This window comes from Melospiza melodia, chromosome 7 (genome assembly GCF_035770615.1).
Source record: "Melospiza melodia melodia isolate bMelMel2 chromosome 7, bMelMel2.pri, whole genome shotgun sequence".
Lineage (NCBI taxonomy): Eukaryota > Metazoa > Chordata > Aves > Passeriformes > Passerellidae > Melospiza > Melospiza melodia.
Window position 1 is genome coordinate 18,777,861 of NC_086200.1, and position 18,611 is coordinate 18,796,471.

The following is an 18,611-nucleotide window of genomic DNA, read 5'->3' on the forward strand; positions in this document are numbered from 1 at the left end:
AACAAAAATGGATTTGGGTGAAAATGTGCAGCCTGGGGCTGGCTCTGGCATAAAGCCTGATGCAAAACAAAAGGTTAGCTCACACTGCAACACCCAGCCTGGATGTCATGCAAGAGCCACGCAAAGCACCACCAACCCTGTGCTCAGCCTTCAGTCACGTATTCTTCCAACAACTCTGATCTCCCTTCCCCTCCTGCTGACAGGAGGCCCTGGTGCCTCACTGAGGCTTCATGCAGGGGAGCAAGCACCAGGGCTCAGCTGACATTTATTGGAGCTTGACTCCCCTACACTTGGAAAAACGCCTTTTTTCCAGGCTGAACTGTGCTGGAGCAAGTTGCAGGAAATATATTTGAGCCCTTACCTGACCAACAACCAGCTCAGCCACGCTGCTTTGCACGGCGGAGCCGCAGTGTCTGAGCCACTCCACCAAGCCTGTGCCTCCCATCAGCCCTCAGTGATTAGCTGAGGGTGGATTATTAACTGTATTCACCTTTCCCTCAGCACAGTACCACACTGTGCCTAGCACCAGCTCTGCCTCCTGCGCCTCACAGCAGCTGGAACCTTCAAAGGTTCCGACTTGTGCTCTGCCAAGGCCAGTGAGTGTGTAACCACATCCACCAGAGCACCCCCCCCCCCACACACACACATAAAGCTGATATGGGGGGCACAGTCTCAAAAAACAGCCACTGAGCCAGCACCTTCCCAGCAGTGCTGCTGGTGCATCCCCATTTGGCCACTTGGGAAAGATCAGGAGGTCCAAGGATGGAGCTCTCCCTCAGACGCAAATCCTAGGGCCACAGCTGTCTCCAAAGGGGCAGCAGGCAGGAAAAGACTGAAATGCTCTCTTTATGGGCAAAAGAGCTGGTGCAGTAATTCAAATGCCTGGTACAAAAATTCTGTTTAATATTTAGCTCCTATTTAAAACACAGCTTTTCATTTAATTCTATTTACAGAATATTTTCATTTCATTTGTTTCTTTAAAATTACTTAGTTCTCACCTGTTGTATGTCTAGGAATATTTTCTTCCAAAAATAGAAAAAAATAGATGATATCTTTTCAGCAGAAAACATTGGTTGATACAATTTTAAACCATCATGATATGGAAGAATTGTTCTGTCCCTCTCTAAGGTGGAAGAAGCATTTGGATCACAGATCATCTACAATGAAATACTTGACATGTTTAAGATGCTTTCAATCAATTGTGATCGTCAATTGCTTATTCGTTGTAAACAGTCATTTTTCAGTGAAGGGAAAGTGTGTGTGGTATATCTACATGATGTGTTCAAAGCCAGTTCCTACTAATGGCCAGGCTGAATTCCAGTCAATAATGTCCCGAATGATATTTTGCCGCCTTCTTTGGCACTTCATGAAATCTTACCATGATGAAGTGCTGAAACACAGAGATTTTCTCTTAGAGAGTGTCTCATGTTGTAACCCATCCCGTGGATTTTATGCTGTAATTCTTATCTCTTTTAAAATTTGCTATCTTCTGTACAGTTTTCATGAACCTTTCAGTTACAGTAGTGAATATCACAGATAAATGTCATTTTGTACAACTTTGAATTTACCCCAAGAGCTGAGAGAAAACTTGCTCCTATACTTCAATCCCAGTTTCTTCTATAGTCCAACTTTGTTTCTCTACCATCAAGCTTCTCCTTTGTTGCTGCTCCAAGTCCCGTCCAAGCTGACCTTGAATACTTTCAGGCATGGGACATCCACAACTTCTCTGGGCAACCTGTTTCAGTGTTCCAGCACTCCCTCAGTAAAAAAGGCCTTCCTTTCATCTAATATGTGTAGGAAATCATAAATCTAGGCATAGAAACTTGGAGTGCAAATTTGAAATTCTTTTGATTTGAAGCACATTTTATATGAATACTGACTTACAGATGACTAAAAGATGTAGATGGCCATTTGAGCTGACAAGTTTTGAAAAAGTGCACGGAAATTAAAATTGAAACCACTAAAATTAAAAACTTCTTGCCATTTTCTTTTTCCTCTCCAATTCAAAATTGCATATGTCAGATATCAGTGCTTCATGCAAACCTCTCAGATGCTCTCAGAGAAAAAGCTTTTCTTTCAGACTAAGTTGTGGTTGACGTAGAACACTAGCAGGAGTGAAAGATTTTCTGGGCATCGGGCAGCACCTTCTCCTTGGATTTGTGTGCAGAATGCATTTTATCCAAACTGGAAAATAGATCCCAGCTCTGTTTTATTCATCGATCTTACTGCATCAGGCCTGAAGATTCTGTGAAAAGTAGCCTGTGGACCTTGAAGATAGTGCATGTGAAACAGATGAGAGGTGATGGAGAAGTTGAGGGAGAGAAGAAAGAGCATATGGGCCAGTACAGACACCAGAAAGTATTTCTTCATGTGATCATGGCAGATTGCAGGAGCCACTTGGTACTATCAAACCAGCCCGACTTGGCACTGGTGCCACCTTGGGTCTGGGAACCATCCTGCGTATCGTGGATTTTCAGGGGCCAGCCGGTCACTCCCAGCCACAGGCCCCCAAACACAAACCACGGCCCTTTTCCCTGGCAAACAAAACTCACCTGCCCCTCTTCTGGATGGCAGATTGCAGGAGCCACTTGGTACTATAAAACCAGCCCAATTTGGCACTGGTGCCGCCTTGGGTCTGGGAACCATCCTGCGTATCGTAGATTTTCAGGAGCCAGCCAGCCACTCCCAGCCACAGGCCCCCAGACGCAAACTTCCGCCCGTTTCCCTGGCAAACAAAACTCACCTGCCCCTCTTCTGGATGGCAGATTGCAGGAGCCACCTCTTACTGTCAAACCAGCCTGACTTGGCACTGGAGCCACCTTGGGTCTGGGAACCATCCTGCGTATCGTAGATTTTCAGGAGCCAGCCGGCCACTCCAGGCTATAGGCTCCCAGACACAAACCTCGGCCCTTTTCCCTGGCAAACAAAACTCACCTGCCCCGCTTCTGGATGGCAGATTGCAGGAGCCACTTGGTACTATCAAACCAGCCCGACTTGGCACTGGTGCCACCTTGGGTCTAGGAACCATGCTGCGTATCGTGGATTTTCAGGAGCCAGCCGGCCACTCCAATCCACAGGCCCCCAAACAAAAACCACAGCCCCTTTCCCTTGCAAACAAAACTCACCTGCCCCGCTTCTGGATGGCAGATTGCAGCAGCCACTTGGTACTATCAAACCAGCCCGACTTGGCACTGTGTTGAAAGCGAAGGGAAGCCTATCCACCTTGTCGTTGATCAGCATTGACTCCAATTTATTGATTAAATTAGCCATTTTATATAACAGTGTTAATTAACTTCATGCATATTGCAAAATCCAAGCTCACTATAGGTTAACAGAGAAAACTCTAACCCCTCCTTTTGTTTTACCATACCCATGATTGTTTATTGGAAACAAGACCAGCGTTCCCACTGTGATATTAAAGTCAAGTATTGGAGAGTGCTTTTGTTACTTCTTTAGAAGTTTAGAATATGCCAAAAAGATGCTAGCTGGGGACTTGCAATTAATGAATTATTTGCTGTAAGTAGGTCAAATGACATTAGCTTTCAAAAATGAAAAGTAGTCTTATTCCACGTGCCAATTCTAAAGTAGATTAATAAGCCTTAAGCAGAAGATGGATGTGAAGAGGGATATGACATGAAAGGTTAAGCAACACTGCTGACAGCAAAAGGCTTACCTGCTGCAGATACAGGAGACAAAATACTATTTTGACACAAACATTGCTATTCAGACGACAGCAAAATTTACTCAGTCATGACAGTAAAATTTGCTCACATCAAAATGTGCTAATCAATTCTTAGTGTAAGCTAAGCACCTTAAGCAAAGGGTAGTTCAAGCGTAACTGGTATTTGATGGCAAAAAAGGCAACTTGGCCTGCGTTTCTCACCTCTACTCCATTCAAAAGCTTACTCTGTCTCAGATTCCTTCGGAGGGATACCAACGCAAGCCGCGAAACTGCACGAAAATGATGATTGAAAGAAAGATAGATTAGAAAAATGGAATAATGGTTCATGTTCTTTTCCTTCCAACTGCTTTGTTTGCCCTTTTAAATTTTTGAAGTCCTTTCTGGTGTCACCATGGTTGCACTGCAGCAAGTGTTCGGCTGTAAGCTGTCCATATTGCCAGCTTCTGGACTGCCTTCAGAAAACTTCCCACTGGTTTTGTATAGAAATCACAAGCAGTAGAGATGACAAAGACTGCAGAAACCTTCTCATCTCCTTCTAGAGCAAGAGCATGTCTTTCACCCACTCTTAAGTAGACAACTTTCATCAGTCATGAGGGAGTCTCATGTTCAAGAGCTAGGCAGTGACAGCTGTAAATGACAAAAAGCAGACTGAAATTCTCTTGGGACTCCAGCAGAGAGCAATGAAGGAGGTTGAATTCACCTTCTTGGGAAGTTCTAAAATGCACGTTCACTTGAGCCCAGGAGCTAAGCCATCGTAACCTTTGTTGAGTATGTCTGCGTAGACAGAGTTTCCATCACTGCAGAAGCAATGTTATTTAACCCACGTTATCATCTCTAGCTGCTAAGCTGCACTTATTGCAAAGTATCTGCAACGTATTTTACAGGGTGGGCTTTTATGTGTAATTCCTGAGTAACAGTGCAAAGAGAAGTACTTGGGGTGTGGGGTGGGGGGGGAACCGCAACTCTTAGGTTTTTCAAATCATGGTTCCATTTGAAAGTCAAACAAGATGTCAAACCTTTCTTTCCTAGATGTATTACCAGCACAAACTGTACCAGAAATTTATGACCCGTAACTGTACCATGGACGCTCTTTCTCTGGACGATTCCTTAAGAAACAAAGTCCTCACTAGAAATAAAACAAAATTAGCCAAAGTATTGGCCTGCATTAGTTCCAAGGCTCTGTACTAAAGGCCAAACACATGTAATAATAGTAATAATAATAGAGTGGACTAAAAGTTAAATCAATAGAGCATTACTCAGTTCAAAGACATCTTGTGTCCTAATGTTCTCACAGAAGACTGTAAAAACCTGTCTATTTTTGTGGGTTTCTTTTATCCATTTAGCTGTACCTTCTACTTCTCTCCACTGTCTGAGAACATTGATGGTAAGGTTGGATGACCTCATGTCAACTTGTAGAAGTAAAGAAAGAGAAGCCAGTAAAGAAAGGCAAATTTGTTAATTGCAGGTGGAAAGAGGGAGGCCAACAAGAGAAAACAAAAGAACAGTAATAATGAAATGCTCCCCTGTCTTCTGTGAAAAGTAAAGGCACAGACAAGAAAGAACAAGAGCAAAATTCTCACTAGAGAAACGCACTTGATCTGACTCAAGTATTTTGCGGTACATTTCTTGCTGTTTTCTCATGCCAAACATATTAACCGTTGAAGGTATCCCTTTCCTCTTTCTGGAATACAGCGAGGAAGATGGCTGTGTCATTGCTGACAAGCTGCTGTTCTCAGAGGTGTCCAGCTGAAAGTCCTAGATCAACTGATTTGCTCTGTCACTTTGATATGGCATGACTTACAGTTTCAGCACCTGAACTGGCCAGCCCTGCAATTCTTTGCCCCTTGAATGGTTAGATAGGCTCCTTGGCAACTGGCATTTGTAAGGACATGAAACTATGCAGAATTTGCACCGTGAGATGATGCCAAATGAGTCACGCCGGTAGATTAACTAGGGCATGCAAGGCAGAGAGAGGGAAATGAGAGCACAAGAAGAGAGTACACAAGAAGAGAGTACAATCTCCTTTTTTCTGAAACACTGTAGAGATCAAAGTGAACACAAATCCTCCTAGGGGTAGTTCTTGCAAAAGACTAAGAGTTCTTTTTGTGTTCACAGGCCTGGAATCACAGGCCTGGAAGCTTTGGATCACGGCAAAATGCAGATGACAAAACGAGGCCTTGAAGTCACATCCAGTATGAAGCAGTATGAAAGAGGAAAGAAAGCAGCTGAGAGCGTCAACCCTGCTAAGTAGTCTCAGTATTCTTCTTGACATGAGCAGAAATTTGAAATGAGTCTCTGAAAATGGCAAAGGAGGCAGAAGAAAAGGGAGCGATGACTCCTCTGGCATAGTGTTTCCTAACAGGGATCTTCAAAATGGAAAGGTTGTATCATCCTTTCAACTGAAGGAAGGTATGAAAACAACAGGAAGGAAATGGCATCAAATACTCTGGGCAGTGTACTTCTAGACAGAAAGGCCACTGATGGAAAACCAACTAAACTGGCACCAATGCAGCAGCATTGTAACTAAAGCCAGAAATGTCCAGCGCTTCGCTCTCTGCCATTCCATTCAGATGCACACAGCAGCTCTGCAACATTCCTACTGATCATCTCCTTGGCAAACTGGGAGTGAGGGTCCGTGGTGATGCAGAGTCTCCAGGCAGACGCAAAGGAGAGCTGCTTTCTTACAAAAACCAGGCTTTTGAAACACTTAGGCCTTTCTCAGTTCCATAGCTTTAAGCCATAACAAACACAATTCAACCAACCACCATGCACCACGCTGTGAACACACGATGGTTCTAGAACTTGTTGATCTACCTCGAATTCAGCTGCCTCACCTTCCCACAGTCCTTTTCTACTTAGCCAAAGTAATGGGCCTCAGCCCAAGGCCTTCCTTTTGTAAGCTTCTAGCTCTATGCAGCAGCAAACCACTACTTTCTTCTGTGCCAAGACTTCAGGTAGACCATTTGCATCTGCCCTTCCAGTGAAACCTAATGAGGAGAGAAAAGCCTCTCAGAGATGTTCAGTCATTCCATTTTCTAGACAGGCCAAATCCAAAGAAAAGCAAGCTATGGGATTGTGTACTTGCTCTTATAAAACACCTGCTGCCCTCTGACAATCAACTAGCAGAAAACCAGCCAAACTGAGACTTGAGGCAAACAACCCTTGGAAGGGAATAATGATGTGATCAATAAAGACAACACTTTTCCAGGCTACCGAGATATTGGAAATGTCAGCAAAGGCTTGAGAGCAAAGGCTGAACTAATGGGGAAAGGGTAAAAGAATCGCAAGAAAAACATGACCAAAGGTTAAAAGAATTCCAAGAAAAACATAGGCAACTAACCTGTTGAAGCCTTCAGGAAATCAGTGGCCGCTGATTTACATAGGCCATTCAAGTTAATTGACCCGTGCACCTTCCACTCCTTTTTCGGCACCATAGGGTGAATTGAGACCATGGAATCACAATTCCTTGGATTCTGTTCTTAACTTTAGGAGAGAAGTACAGCAGCTGAAGTACCTGTTACTGATGTGAAACCCAAAAACACAGAGTTGACACATTTCATTCTTGGCCAATCACAACAAGCAAGCCTAAGAGGATAAGGCTGGCTTATTTTCATGACACTTTTCTTCTTTTACAGCCTGCTCTGATTCCGGTGAAACTTTTCCATTAGCTTCTCTCTAAAAGGAGAAAGTCCAGTTCAATGTCCCGCCCTACTGCTGCAAGTATACCGTGTGGTTTGTCGAGCCTAAAAATAGAATGGGAAGATACAGTGCTCTCTGGAGCTAAGAGCCGCTCCCGGGCGTCTTTCGGCAGAAGCCGCGCTGAGGAGAGCACTGTGAGCGGCACAATCGTCTTTGCGCGAAGAAGCCGCTTCTTCGCCTCCAGGAGCCGGAGAGAGCGGCAGCTTCGGGAAGGTGAAGAAGGAAGCTGTACGACACTGGGATTGTGTGCGCAGCTTGCCAACTGATAGAAAACAGTACCTTACCACTCTCCTGACTTTTCCAATCACATGAACATTCGATTGGAAGATGTTTTGGACAACTTTCCTTTTCTCCCTGCCAAACACTTGGCAGATCTCCGTGCAAACTCTAGAACACGATGGGAGATGTTTTCTGTGCTGGCAGAGTTTCTCCCAGCCAGAACTAGTGGATTTTTAGTGGTTTTTAAACCAGAAAGCCCTGAGTTCCAAGAACACAGCAGCTGCCAAGGACTACCCAAGAGGAGCGCAAAAGTACCACAACATGCCTGCCTCCACAGCTTTTTCCCTGGGACCATGCCTACCCCTAGGCTTATTTACATGCCTCCAGTTAGGGTTAGAGATAGGGTTTTTAAAGCAAGAGGCCCTGAGCTCCAGAAACACTGCAGAGCTGCGAAAGTCATCCCAAGGGGAGAGCAAAAGTGGTGCAACATGGCTGCCTCCACCTCTTTTTCCTTGGCAACATCCCTATACCTAGTCTGATTTACCTGCCTCCAGTGCAGGATAGGGAAAGGGTTTTTTAAATGAGTAAGCTCTGAGCTCCAGGCCCACTGCAGCTGCGAAAGACTTCCCTAGGGCAGCGCAAAATTGCCTCAACTTGCTCCCTCCAGGGCTTTTTCCTTGGGAACATCCCTAATCCCAGCCTGATTTACCTTCCTAGGGTTAGCCTTAGGGATAGTCGTAGGATTATGATTTTTATAATGAAGAAGCCCTGATCTCAAGGCACACTGCAGCTGCGATAGACATCCCAAGGGGAGCTCAAAAGTGCAACAACATGCCTGCTTTCACAGCGCTTTTTCCTTGGCACCATCCCTATACCTAGGCTGATTTATCTGCCTATGTTTAGGGTTAGGGTTCACCCGAGGGCTAGGGTTTTTTTAACCAGGAAGCCCTGAGTTCCAGGCTTACTGCAGCTGCCAAAGGCATCCCAAAGGGAGCGCAAAAGTGCCACACATGGCTGCTTTCACAGCTTTTTCCTTGGGAGGAACCCTAATACCAGGCTGATTTCCCTCCCTAGGGTTAGAGGTGGGCTTAGGCCTAGGGCTAGGATTTTTAAAACTAGGAAGCCCTGAGCTGCAGGCGCACTGCAGAGCTGCGAAAGGCATCCCCAGGGGAGAGCAAAAGTGGTGCAACATGGCTGCCTCCACCTCTTTTTCCTTAGGAACATCCCTATACCTAGGCTGATTTACCTGCCACCAGTGCTGGATAGGGAAAGGGTTTTTTAAATGAGTAAGCTCTGAGCTCCAGGCCCACTGCAGCTGCGAAAGACTTCCCAAGGAGAGCGCAAAAGTGACAACTCTGCAACTTCTAGAACACGATGGGTGTGGTTTTCTGTACTGGCACAGTTTTTCCTAGCCAGACATAGTGGAAAAACTTTCTGCTAAGATGTAGACTACAAAAGATGCTAAAGACAAAGGTACGATGCTCTCTGGAGCTAAGCGCCGCTCCCGGGCGTCTTTCGGCAGAAGCTGAGATCTGGAGAGCACTGTGAGCGGCACAATCGTCTTTGCGCGAAGAAGCCGCTTCTTCGCCTCTGGGAGCCGGAGAGAGCGGCAGCTTCGGAAAGGTGAAGAAGGAAGCTGTACGACACTGGGATTGTGTGCGCAGCTTGCCAACTGATAGAAAACAGTACCGTACCACTCTCCCGACTTTTCCAATCACATGAACATTCGATTGGAAGGTGTTTTGGATAACTTTTCTTTTCTCCCTGCCAAACACTCGGCGGACCTCCGTGCAAAGTCTAGAACACGATGGGAAATGTTTTCTGTGCTGGCAACGTTTTTCCCGACTAGACATAGTGGAAAAGCTTTCTGCTTAGATGTATACCACAAAAGACCCTAAAGATGAAGGTACGTTGCTCCCCGCAGCCAAGCGCCGCTAATGGCCCTCTTTCGGCAGAAGCCGCGCTAAGGAGAGCACTGTGAGCGGCACAATCGTCTTTGCGCGAAGAAGGCGCTTCTTTGTATCCGAGAGCTGGAGAGAGCGGCACCTTCGGAAAGGTGAAGAAGGAAGCTGTACGACACTGGGATTGTGTGCGCTGCTTGCGAACTGATAGAAAACAGTACGTTACCACTCTCCTGACTTTTCCAATCACGTGAACATTCAATTGGAAGCCGTTTTGTACATCTTTTCTTTTCTTCCATCCAAACACTTGGCAGACCTCTCTGCAACTTCTGGAACACGATGAGAAATGTTTTCTGTGCTGTCAGAGTTTCTCCCTGCCAGACATACTGGATTTTTAGTAGTTTTTTAACCAGAAAGCCCTGAGTTCCAAGAACACAGCAGCTGCAATGGACTACTCAAGAAGAGCGCAAAAGTACCACAACATGCCTGCCTCCACAGCTTTTTCCTTTTAACATCCCTAATTCCTGGCTGATTTGGCTTTGAGTCTTAGGGTTGGTTTTAGGCCTAGGGCTAGGATTTTTAAAATCAGGAAGCCCTGAGTTCCAGGCTTAATGCAGCTGCAAAAGGCATCCCAAATGGAGTGCAAAAGTGCCACAACATGGCAGCTTTCACAGCTTTTTCCTTGGGAAGAACCCTAACACCAGGCTGATTTACCTCCCAAGGGTTAGTGGTGGATTTAGGCCTAGGGCTAGGATTTTTAAAACTAGGAAGCCCTGAGCTCCAGGCACACTGCAGCTGTGAAAAGCATCCCTAGGACAGCGCAAAAGTGCCACAACTTGGCTGCCTCCGCTGCTATTTCCATGAGACCCTCCCGAACCATAGGCTGATTTACCTTCCTAGGGTTAAGGTTTGAGTTACGCCTAGGGTTAGTGGTTTTTAACCAGAAAGCCCTGAGTTCCAAGAACACAGCAGCTGGGAATGACTACCCAAGAAGAGCGCAAAAATACCACAACATGGCTGTCTCCAGAGCTTTTTCCTTGGGAGCATCCCTTATTCCTGGCTGATTTTCCTTTCTCATCTTATGGTTGGGTTTTGGTCTAGGGCTAGGATTTGTAAAACTAGGAAGCCCAGAGCTCCAGGCACACTGGAACTGTGAAAGACATTCCAAAGGGAGTGCAAAAGTGCCACATCATGGCTGCCTCCACAGCTTTTTCCTAGGGAACATGCCTAATCCAAGCCTGATTTTTCTTCCTAGGGTTAGCCTTAGGGATAGTCGTAGGATTTTGATTTTTATAATGAAGAAGCCCTAATCTCCAGGCCCACTGGAGCTGCGAAAGTCATCCCAAGGGGAGCTCAAAAGTGCCACAACATGCCTGCTTTCACAGCGCTTTTTCCTTGGCACCATCCCTAGACCTAGGCTGATGTATCTGACTAGGGTTAGGGTTGGGGTTCAGCCTAGGGCTAGGATTTTTTTAAACAGGAAGCCCTGAGTTCCAGGCTTACTGCAGCTGCGAAAGGCATCCCAAAGGGAGTGCAAAAGTGCCACAACATGCCTGCTTTCACAGCGCTTTTTCCTTGGCTCCATCCCTATACCGAGGCTGATTTATCTGCCTAGGGCTAGGGTGAGGTTCACCCTAGAGATAGGGTTTTTTTAACCAGGAAGCCCTGAGTTCCAGGCTTATTGCAGCTGCCAAAGGCATCCCAAAGGGAGCACAGAAGTGCCACAACATGGCAGCTTTCACAGCTTTTTCCTTAGGAAGAACCCCAATACCCGGCTGATTTACCTTCCTAGGGTTACTGTTAGGCTTAGGCCTAGGACTTTTAAAACCAGGAAGCCCTGTGCTCCAGGCACACTGCAGCTGTCAAAGGCATCCCAAGGGGAGCGCAAAAGTGACACAACTTGGCTGCCTCCACTGCTATTTCCATGAGACCATCCCGAATCATAGGCTGATTTTCCTTCCTAGGCTTAAGGGTTGAGTTACGCCTAGGGTTAGTGTTTTTTAACCAGAAAGCCCTGAGTTCCAAGAACACAGCAGCTGCCAAGGACTACCCAAGAAGAGAGCAAAAGCACCACAACATGCCTGCCTCCACAGCTTTTTCCTTGGGGACATCCCTAATTCCGGGCTGATTTGCCTTTCTCGTCTTAGGGTTGGGGTTAGGCCTAGGGCTAGGATTTTTAAAATCAGGAAGCCCAGACCTCCAGGCACACTGGAGCTGTGAAAGGCGTCCAAAAAGGAGTGCAAAAGTGCCACGACATGGCAGCTTTCACAGCTTTTTCCTTAGGAAGAACCCTCATACCCGGCTGATTTACCTTCCTTTGTGGGATCTCAGCACCTCAGGATGGAGGTGCAGAGTGGCCAAGAACACCCTTGGGGGGCTCGGGAGTCCTGGAATGTTGCCAGAAGTGTCTGGTGGCTGGACATTGATCCTACACAGGAGATGACACCTGTATGAGGACTGGGAGGATTTCACTGGGGTGAATGGTGAAGGGATAATTTAATTAGAGTGTGAGACACAGGGTTTAGGATTTCTGTACAGGGGGGTCTAAAGAAGTAAGATGGAGGAATTGGGGCGTGTCCTGTCCTTCTTCTTCTTTTTCTTGGCCTCCATCTTCTGTGGTGATGGTGGCACTTTGGGATTGGTCATTACTAGAAGTGCACCGGTTAATAAGGGTAGAAGGTATTGGGGAAAAATTATAAATATTGTATACGTAACTTCGGGTATAAAGATAAGTGACCGCCCCGGGGGCTCTCAGTGTGCTCATGGCTGGCTTGCTGTGCAAACCTCTGTTGGGCTGAAAGAAAATCTTTTAGATAAACAATTAATAAACACCGAGACCGAGAAAAGATCAGAAGTCTCTCCTTGTCCTTTGAAGCGCCGGGCTGTCCAAGGCCACCCTGGGCCTTTCCAGGCCACCTAAACAGCCGAGAAACTGACAAGTGGCGTTCGCTGCGTGGGCTACTCCCCGCCAACCCTTTCGGGGGGGGATCAGCCCTGAAGAGCTGAAGCTCAAGAGCTGAAGAGCCAAGAGGGCAGCTCCAATCTACGACGAGTTCCCAGGAGAGCACTGATAGCTCCTGAGGAGAGAAGCCTGAGGAAAAAGGCAAAAGTTCTCATTATCTATCTCTAAAATCATCTTCATCTCTGGGAGCACAGATCTTCATTTTTAGAAGCACAAGACTGTGCTCTTTCTTTGTGCAAACTTCTCATGAGATTACAGCTATTTCAACATCTGCTTACTTTGACATAGAAGCCTTTACCTAATATCAATTCAAACACTTTCATTTCCTTATAGTTTTATGTGTTATAAGGGAAAAGAGTCTTTTCTTTATAGCTTACAAGAGGATTTCAGCTCTAAAAACAAAGCATCTTCTCCCCCTCCCATCTGGGACTTACTTACCTTCTTCTTTATTACCTTTAATATCTTCATCTTGTTTTTAATATACGTGCATGTTGTTCTTTTCTCTCACTCAGAAGAAGACTGAAGCACTGAAAAAGTTAACATCACGCCTGAAGCCTACCTAACCCACCAATAACTACTAACAGAAAGCTGTGGCTCAGTTGTGTTCAGATCAGCTTTGTAGTTAGTGTTTAGTTTTCTACGCCAGCCACAGAAGTCTCTGGTCTCAGCCAGGCTAAGAAGAAGAAGAAGCAGCAGCCTGACAGCGAGATCTTCGCAGCCACAGCCAGCCCTGCTCTGGCTAAAGCTCCGCAGCCTCCCCTGTCTCCTTGCCCGGCAGCTGCTGAAGCCCAGCCCGGCCAAACCAGAGCCCATGGAGAGAGAAGCCAGCAAGCAGCCCAGGAAATAGAAAAGAAGCCCAGCCTGCAGCAAGACGGCCCAGCCCAGCCCAGACACAGAGCTGAAGCCCAAACCGAAACCCAGCACCTCCCTGCCGACCAACAAAGAAAAGAAAAGTTTCTGAATTTTTTGGTCTTTACCATGTGTGTTTCACAAAAGCGTGTCTAGCTTTTCAGCAGCTCAACAGACTGTCAGATACACAAAAAACTTTGCATCACTTCCCTACATTTCCTCCCATTCCCAAACATAACACAGGGGCCACTGGGAACAACTGGGATCAGACTGGGAGCAACTGGGAGCAGCTAGGACCAAGCTGGGAGCAACTGGGATCATCATGGCATCAGAGTAGGATCATACTGGGAGGGACTGGGTCTGTGCTAGAGGCAACTGGGATCACACTGGGAGGAAATGGGGACATGCTGGGGACCAATGGGATCATACTGGGAGCAACTGGCACCACACTGAGGGTGACTGGGATCCTTCTGGAATCATACTGGAAGTGACTAGGGGCAGGCTGAGGGCAATTGGGACCGTGTTGGGGCAACTGGGATATACAGGAAATGACAGGAATCATGCTGGAGGTGACTGGGAGTGGCTGTGAGCAAATGGAATCATACCGGAAGCTACTGGGAGCAACTGGGAGTGAGTGGAAACACATTAGGGACAACTGGGATGTACTGGGAGAGACCAGGAGTGACTGGAATCACAAAAGAACCATAAAGGAAGTCACTGGAATAATACTGGGAGTATCTGGGATTGACTGGAATCCTACTGGGCGTGACTGGAATCCTACTGGGTGACTTGGAGTGACTGGGACCATACTGGGGGCAAATGGCACTGTACTGAGAGTGACTGGGTTCATCCTGGAATCATACTGGGAAGGACTGGAACCATACTGGGAGTGTCTGGAACTATAGTAGGGCTGAATGGGAACACCTGGGATCATACTGGGAGTGACTGGGATGATACTGGGATCACACTGAGTGTAACTGGAAGTGACTGGGACCATCCTGGGGGTGACTGGGAGCCACAGGGCCCATGCTGGGAGTGACCTGGGGGGAACTGGGGGAACTGGCCCGGCTGGGGCTCAGGGTTGTTCTCCCCCAGGGCTGCCCTGGCTCCTGCTGCCACCCTGGGCCCCACAGAGCCGAGGGACAGGGGACAGCTGAGGGACAGGAGACAGGGGCAGGGACGTGGAGAGGTAGAAGGGAGTTCCAGGGGGTCCTTGAGCCCAGGAAAGGGGAGTCCAGGGTTTCCCAAAAAGGGGGGACAAGCGTGGGGACAGCAGGGATGTTCGAGAACGAGGAGTTCAGGGGGTCTCTGGTTTTGCACACAGCTGGGGCTGGGGACTGGGAAAGGCAGGAATGGGGGACCAAGGCATTCCAGGGCATCCCAGGGTCAAGCCAATGGCCAGTCTGGAGGCTGGGAGCCATGGGATGGCCGGGGAAAGGGGAGCAGAGAGCCCTGATGTCCAGGAATGGGGTGTGAAAAATGCATGTATTTTATGATTGGCTTTTCACAAATATTAAAATGAATATTATATGTGTTGTATTAGAAAGCAATGCTGTATTAATTTTCTTAAGTACTGTGTTAAATATAGTTTTAGGTTATAAAAATTGTTAAAATAGAACTATGCTATGTAAGATGCTTTGTTTAAAAGAAAGGACTTGCAGCGAGATAACAGCCACAGGACACCTAGATCTTTCAGAGAAAAAGAATTTATGCCTTCTTATCAGAAGAAACAAACTTCTTCCCACCTTGGAGGTGCTATTAGGATTAGAGGGAAGAAGTTGACACTGGTCAGACAGAATCCTGTGTTTGAATGGAATTTATGCATCATGTATGAAGTGTATGAATATGCAACGGGCTGTTGTTTTTAAGGGTTAATCCTTTGTTACCAGGGGTCCTTTTTTGGGCCCGTGATGCCCAGAAAAAGGTACCTGGACGTCCATAACTCTTTGTTTTTATTGTCTCATATTGTCTTAATTCAATTTGTCCAAATTGTTATTACTCTAATTGTGTTACTATATAACCACCTTATTACTATTAAACTTTAAAAATTTTAAAAACAAGTGATTGGCGTTTTTCACAATTTGGTAGCAGAGGATGGTTACTAACTCCTCGCTGCCGGTGCTTTGGGAGAGTCAGAGTGGGGAAGGCGCGCCCTGCCCTCTTTGGCAGCCTCGCTCTGCTTCCCCTGAAGTGACCGACAGACGCAGGTTACGATCTGTGGACAAAAGGAGACAACAAAACAAAGAGAACGGGAAAAGGGTCCCTACAACTGCTGTAATTTGCCCCCTAAGAGTAGTAGTGCGCACGAAGAACCCGGGAAGGAAAAAGGATTGGTAAGTATTTCTCGGGGGGCAGGTACGGGGGGATGAATGTGTGTGAATGAGAGGCGGGCTGGTTGTCCCAGACCTGCCAAGTGAGTGCGGAGTCTCCCACGCTGCGTTTCCGACTTTTCGCTGGAAAAGCGGCCAGTAAAGAGACAAAGCGACTCATAAGAGAGTGAAAGAATCCCCGGGGGTGACTGGGACTGGGTCTCAGGGAGGGGTTGGACCCCTCGGTGGTGGGGAGCAAGGTTTCCTAGCCCAATCCACTAGGAAACAGGACAGGAGGGGCTCCTAAAACCTGCTGGGTTGAGGGATTTATATTCCAAGAGCATCCAAGAGCAGGGTTGAGCAGAATTCTGTCCGAGTGAGGATATGCCCGGGAACACTCAGGGTGGGACAACACAGCTAGATTGGGGGATAAAAAAATGCCCAAGAACATCCAGGGTTGGACAACACAGCAGAACAAATTAAATGCCAAAGAGCATCTGTAGTTGTACCACACCGCTGGGTTGAGGGACAGAAAATGCCCAAGAGCATCTGAGGTTGAACAACACAGCTGGATTGAAGGAAAATTACCCGAGAGCATCTGGGGTTGGACAACACGACAGGATTGAGGGAAAAATTGCCCAAGAGCATTTGGGGTTGGATAACACAGCTGGGTTGAGGGATATCCAATAGCACCGGGACTGGCCAGTAACACCTAAACTTGTAATAGGCGATGTGAAAGTAAAAGGTACCTTATTGTTGTTTTGTGGTGTGTGAGAGTGACACACACACAGAGCCAGCCTCAGCTTCCTGGGCAGGTGGGAAGGGGGAGGTGTGGAAAGAGCGAGTGACCTGCACACCAGGCTGCAGCTCCCGGCTGGGTGGGGGCTTCTGGGCCCAAGAGGAGCGAGTGACCTGCGAACCAAGCTAGCGTTCCCTGGGCGTGTGAGGGGCCGTAGCTGAAGAGTGTGAAAGACACGCAGACAGCCTCACAGGGGAACGGGCACCAGAGGCAGCCAGAGTCAGGGCCCTTCTAGGGGGCCTGGTGACACTGAGACCTGGAGGTAAACCCCAAAGCGAAAGAGGGGGCCACAAGGACCTGTGATTTTCTAGCAATAAGGATCCACTTTGTGTCTTGAGACTGTGAAGGAATGTGTGAAAGTGAATGAGAAATAAAAGTGAGTGAATGTAGACGAATGAAAGTATAGGTAATGTCGATTGTGCATTTTAAGCCTTACCATATCTCCTTGGAGGGAGTTGGATTGTATTGAAAAGCAGTGTGAGAAAAAGGGGTTTTTTTGGGTGTAAGTAGTTGAAAGAAAAGTGGTATTTAAGTTGTTAGTAAAAAGTGAAAAACAGAAGCAGGGGACGAATAGATAGAAAACTGAAAAATGAGACAGAAATTCAGTAAGGTGGATACAGGAAAAGAAAAGCAGAAAAAAAATACCAACAGAAATACCCCAAGACAGCACTTTGGGAGTTATGTTAACAAACAGAAATACAACTCATTGCAAAATACAGGGTATGCAGAAGTTGATGAGAAAAAACATGCAAACTTGTGAATTATATACTTAAAAACAGCATTAGAAAATTTAACACAAAAGAGTTATATATTGATTCAAGGTATGCCTTTAGAGTAGCACATACCTTAAGAAAAATTTTAAAAGGGAGATTGCTTAATTAAAGAAGAAAAAGATTAGTACATGAGAAACTTATTTTCGAGGTTTTAGAGGCATTACAATTACCTAAGAGAGATAGCAATAGTACATATTAAAGGACACCAAAAGGTAAAGACCTAGAAATAAGAAGAAATAAAATAAATAATTGGCAGATCAAGAAGCTAAAGATGCAGCAGAAAATAGAGCTGAAAGAGTTAATATTAACTCCAAATGAAGAAAAAAAAAGGGGGGGGGAATTAAAACAAGATTGTGGCGAACAAGATAAATCGGGGAAATAGAAACATCTTGATATGGAAGACAATTAGATAATAAAACGCTTACGAGGGAATAGCAGAGGACGTGTATCAAAAAGCCCGGTGGGATACACAGGCTAGGTGTGATCATTTTTTTAAAAGAACTATGGGTGCATTGAGACTTTTAGAGTAAAAAAACAAGTACCTGAAACATGTATAATTTGCCAAAAGATAAATAAAAGGGTGATGAGAAAAACAATATGAGAAGGTCGTCAGTTAGCTCGTCGACCATTTCAAAGCATCCAAAAAGCAAAACGGGGAAAGTACAGAGCTGAGAACAAATTACCTCATCCATTCCCGTTCGTTCCCCCACTCGTTCGCACCAGCCCTCCCAGCCCCTGTGCCGGCTCGGGCACAGTCCGTCTGTCCCGGTCCGTCTGTCCCGGTCCGTCTGTCCCGGTCCGGCCGCCTGGCCCGCGTTCTTGCCGGGGGTGGGGGTCTGTCCTGCCGTGTGCACCGTGGTTACCGCGCTGATCGCACCGAGGGGGTCCCGTCTGTCCCATCCCCGGCTGCCCTGACTCTGTCGGCTCCCGCCGCTGCAGCCGGGGTCAGTCCCGGCTTTGTCTCTGCCGGATCAGCCACCGTGAGCCGAGTGAGGGCGATCCCCGCTCCAGCTCGGTCTGCACAGGAACAGCCCCTCGGGCGATCCCAGCCACAGACCCCGCCTCTGGAGCCCCCAGACCCTGAGCTGTGCCGATCCCCTCGGGCCATCCCAGCCACAGACCCCGCCTCTGGAGCCCCCAGACCCTGAGCTGTGCCGATCCCCTCGGGCCATCCCGGCTGCAGACCCCGCCTTTGGAGCCCCCAGACCCTGAGCTGTGCCGATCCCCTCGGGCCATCCCGGCTGCAGACCCCGCCTCTGGAGCCCCCAGACCCTGAGCTGTGCCGATCCCCTCGGGCGATCCCAGCCACAGACCCCGCCTCTGGAGCCCCCAGACCCTGAGCTGTGCCGATCCCCTCGGGCCATCCCAGCCACAGACCCCGCCTCTGGAGCCCCCAGACCCTGAGCTGTGCCGATCCC